The 4,781-nt window shown below is 37.2% G+C and overlaps 1 long non-coding RNA gene across 1 annotated transcript; it reads left to right on the top strand.

The window, feature by feature from the left end:
* The first annotated feature begins 2,752 nt into the window (after window positions 1-2,752).
* Window positions 2,753-2,986, top strand: LOC134652605 (uncharacterized). Its single transcript, XR_010097201.1, has 2 exons — window positions 2,753-2,786; window positions 2,830-2,986. It is a non-coding gene; the product is annotated as an uncharacterized LOC134652605 (long non-coding RNA).
* The last annotated feature ends 1,795 nt before the right edge of the window (window positions 2,987-4,781 follow it).

Here is a 4,781-nt window from a genome sequence, read left to right as displayed (position 1 = left end):
CAGAAAGTACTCAGTGACCCAGTGCCCCTCACGGATATATGCAGCTGTCGATAAAAGCAGAGGATTTCCAAATCACCATACATAGACCACCACGCGGTCCGCCAAGGCGCTTCTGGATTTATGTAAGTTTGACCTCTCAATATATATCGCCGCTACATAGTTAAATACTGACCTATAAATTCACTATACAAATTATGGGTTTGTTTGAATAGAACACATTTTAATTGGTTTTTTGGAAGGCGATCCAACTTTCCCTACTATTTTCTAGTTCGTCATAAAAATCAATAATAGTGCCTACAGGCTTCAAAGCGAGGTTATTATTCACTTGCAAAGCCTTTGAATTGGTCAGCCGTCGAAATGAAAACTGGCCGTTCGTCAGCGAAGCAATGAATCCGGATTCGTTTCGTGTCAGACATTATTCAAAGCTCAGGGGTGATTCTCACAAAATATAACAACGTCTCAACCGCTGATAGTCACCTTCATCTATGCTCTAGTAACCGAGGTATTTTCTTGCCAATTGAGTAATTTATTGAATCAGGTAATTTGCGGAAGTCCTTATTAATTGTTTTAATTATTTTTTATTGCCAAATGAAATCTAATTATGAAAATCTGAATCTATTTTGTGGTAAGGTACCTCTACCTAATTACTTAAGGTGATATTCCGCTAAAATGCGCCACACCAATCGCATACCATTCGAAAATCAAAGTTTCTTCTATTCGCCTCTCTGTCGCTCTTGCAAATTTGATCGATGGAAAGAGAAAACGCTACGACTCCCTTGTGCTTGTAATGTACATGATGGTTACTGATAGCACCCGTTTAGCCCATTCTAACAGAATGGTAACTACGGAACCCTACACTGAGCATGGCCCGACATACTGTTGGTCGATTTTTCTTTGTTCAGAGACACAGCCCCAACTGCCATATCGTTCGATATCAAGTAACATGCGAATTGTCACACTTGTTTGCAATTGATATTTCATTTCCAATTAAACGGCATCTCGACTAATTAAAATAGGGGTGAATTCACACTCCTTCATTCTTCAGAGACGAATATTATATATGATGACGATTATAAAATCGAATTAAAACTTTCACGTAACGTAGGTACCTCGTAATAGTGCCTGCGTTTGTGTGTGTACATATTATGTTACGTAAATACCTACTTAAAATTTCAGATCTAAATAAAATGCTTTTCAAATACATTTTCACTATTTTTGTTTCGAACAGAAAATAATCTAGGAAACAAGTGTAACGCTCAATGAAAAGCATATTTTCTGACGTGCTCGGGTTAAAATGCTTTAGATTATTTTTTGCTACACTCCTAACTTTGGAACGAATATCCGTTGCTATTTTTTTTGCTGCCAGGGGCAAAAGCATTAACTGGCTGTGTTATTCTCATCGGAAAAACGCGGGCGAGTCGAGTTTTTTAACTAAATTTAATACCATACTTAACGGTGACCAACCAAGCTTTCAACGGTATTACCCAAATCTTAGTCGTTGCGCAGCACAGTTTGGGCCCGATTCGGATTTTGTAATAGACATCTATTAGATATCTTTTAGACATCGCCAAGATACGATAACGATATGTTTAAGATATAACCTGTCAAATTTGACATTTCCGCGATTCTGGAGATACTCTTGAACGATTTCCACAAGATATCACTTAGAGATCTAATTCACACCTAATAGATATCTAACACGATCTATCGTAAAAGTGACATTGGTTGCCCGAATTGCGCTGCAAAAGAGAACTAGTTGAAATCTAAACTATAACGTATCTAGAATGGATCTAGTACGTGTCGTCTCTTGTGAATATCTTGAAGTTCGAATACGGCAGTTTGGTGGCAAACCACGTAGCCGGGAACTAGCAAGTAGCAAGGTCAACTTGGTCGAACGCCTGGTTTTGGGCAGTGGTGGTACTGGTGGTAGTAAGGCGTTTTAAGTTTTCCGAGCGTCGGCGTCTAGTCAACTCTATGGCTGCGGCTCGACGCAACGTTGGCGCAATTGCGCAGTGACTACATTTTCCATTACGGCGTCGCTAAAAAGACACTAGTATGGTGTGGCTCTTATACAGAGTAACGTGACCCCGTCATCAAGGAAACTTTGACCATTGAAATTCGAAGATCGCCTAAGAGCAGTTTCGCACTACGTCCGATCCGAATCCGATCCGAATCCGTAAAAATATGGTCCGAAGTAGCCGTAGAACTATTTCTATGGTAATTTACGTACTAGATCCGTCTGATTTCTTTCCGAAATCGGATGACGGAGTGCGTAAATTACCATAGAAATAGTTCTACGGCTACTTCGGACCATATTTTCACGGATTCGGATCGGACGTAGTGCGAAACCGCTCTAACTCCATTTCTATTGCCTATCTATGAGTGAACCGCGTCGAATTTTCCTAGGTACTAAGATATTTTTGGAATCATACCGCTGCATGTTTCGCATAACGCTACAAGTGGGAACTTTTTCAACGTTGGTTATATTTTTTAGCCTCCAAGTTGAAACTGTAAAACAGTTGTATTTAGGTCCTGTTGCAGTTATGATGTCCGGATTCGGATAGTACAATCATATACTAATCTATGACCCTTATGGCGTATTCTGATCTGTTACGATACGCTTAATTCCCTTTTTGCTCGATTTCAGACTTAATGTTTTTTGTGTAATTTGATCTACTTCTCCCTTTCTATGTCTATTTTAAGAGCTTAATCTTTTTACATGCCAAATCATTCCACTATTAGTTTAGCAATAGTACATTATTGCAGAGGCCGGGAAAGGGCAATTCGTGGATGAGTTTCGATTTTCGTCGTCGTCGATCGTCGACAAAGAAGACGAATCCACGAATTGCTATTCCTGCCGAGGCATATATAGTGCTTTTCTCCAAACATGCGAGGAAATAAGGTAAAATAATAATTATTTAAGCATCAAGCATCACTCAAATCGAACCTTCACATCAAAAATGTCAAAAACAATTTCCCTCTTTAATTATTTTTTAAAATTTAAGGGTACAAACTTATTCTGCCAGTCAGTACCATTCAATATTCGTTCATTCAATATATTATGCAATATAGTTGGTCAAACCAATTTGTCAGTCAGTAAGAACTATACCCATCCTTTACTTTTGGGTGCTAGTACTAGTGTAAGACAAAGATAGTATGATTCTCTCTGTCTATGTTTGAAATGAGAAAGTCCTTTGACAAACTATATAAGCTTTATGAACACGGATGAGATCCTTAAAAAATATAAAAATAATCTTTGATTTTATTAAGCAGTATTCGCACGATCATACACGAGCACAACGGTCTTGTAAGAACGAGACAAGTAAGGTGGTTTATCTTACTATCTCACTCTATCCTATAGCTTGAAATGATAGCTGATCGGGTCGTGTAGACGCGGCTCGCGGCTATAATAATTGGCTGTTTGCGTTTTTTATTTTTAAAAAGTAAAAAACACTACAGTAATAAGTTATTACTGTAGTGTTTTTTTCATTCCCGTCCGCTAGAACAGGACAGCGATAGTTTGATTTTTTTTTAATAGAGTTTGACAATAACGAAGAACTTCCCGTACTATTTTTGCTACAATAAGGTGAACATTTCCGAGCATATTGGAGAAAAACAGTTTTACTTTAGTACCTATTTAATATCTGGGGACCGAGCTTCGCTCGGAAAACATATGAAAACTCAAAAATGCGCGTTTGTTCAGATATAAGACCTAGCTAGATCGATTTTTCGCCCCCGAAAACCCCCATATAGCAAATTTCATCGAAATCGTTAGAGCCGTTTCCGAGATCGCCGAAATATAATATATATAAATAAATAAACAAGAATTGCTCGTTTAAAGGTATTAGATAGATAGATTAGATTAGATAGATAGATTAGATAGATAGATTTATAGTATGTTTTGATAAGAGCGCCATCTATACGTGTAGGAATGAAGCACGCAACCATCCAGACCAGCTCTACACGGCAGGTTATGGGGAAGGCTTACTGGATGCGAATAATGTAAGTAATGCTTTGCTTTTCCACTAGGTGTCAGTGCTACATAGAGGGATTTTGCAAAGCTGGATTTAGAAAAAAAAAAAACAATTTTGCTTTGGCTTTGGTTGTATTGATTTATATTTTATCTAAGTACTTACATATAATATATTTCAAAGCAGGTTGCTTTTATTGAATTTATTTTTAGTTTCTAAAACCAGATTTAATTTGTACAAACTTATTCATACGTTAATTTGAAAATACATATTATTAGTTACAGTGTATACAAAAAAACGCATTTGGGCGTTTTCTAAAATAAATATTGAAAACCCGATTCTCCCAGATCCTGGTGTTTTTGGGTTTTTTCAACTCAGAATCACTAGCATATTCAATCCTGATGATAAAAAAAATTGACCCAAAATTTTGTATGAAAATTGTACATTCCACTACGTCACGTTACATACAAGTGAAAAATTTTCTCATACTAAAAACGTGACGTAATGGAATGGACATTTTGGGACATCTTTTTTTAATGGTAGGATGGAGAGTGCTGTCGATTCTGAGTAGAATAACCCCAAGAACGTCCAGATTTGAAAGAATCGGGTTTTCGATATTTATTTTAGAAAAAGCCCATTTATAACCGATTTGCAATACCAAAGTAATCCCATAAGAGCTCCGTCAACTTCATATAACAGTTTAAAATGCCATAATTATGGTATCATGGAAAGTCAGAATTGCACCTATGGAACACAGACAGACCATGTAGGTATCTCTGACCTTTTAATACGCACAGACACAGATTTTTT

Source organism: Cydia amplana, chromosome 12 (assembly GCF_948474715.1).
Source record: "Cydia amplana chromosome 12, ilCydAmpl1.1, whole genome shotgun sequence".
In the NCBI taxonomy this organism is placed as follows: domain Eukaryota; kingdom Metazoa; phylum Arthropoda; class Insecta; order Lepidoptera; family Tortricidae; genus Cydia; species Cydia amplana.
Note: the sequence above shows the minus strand (reverse complement) of the source record. Positions and strands in the feature narration are given on the sequence as shown.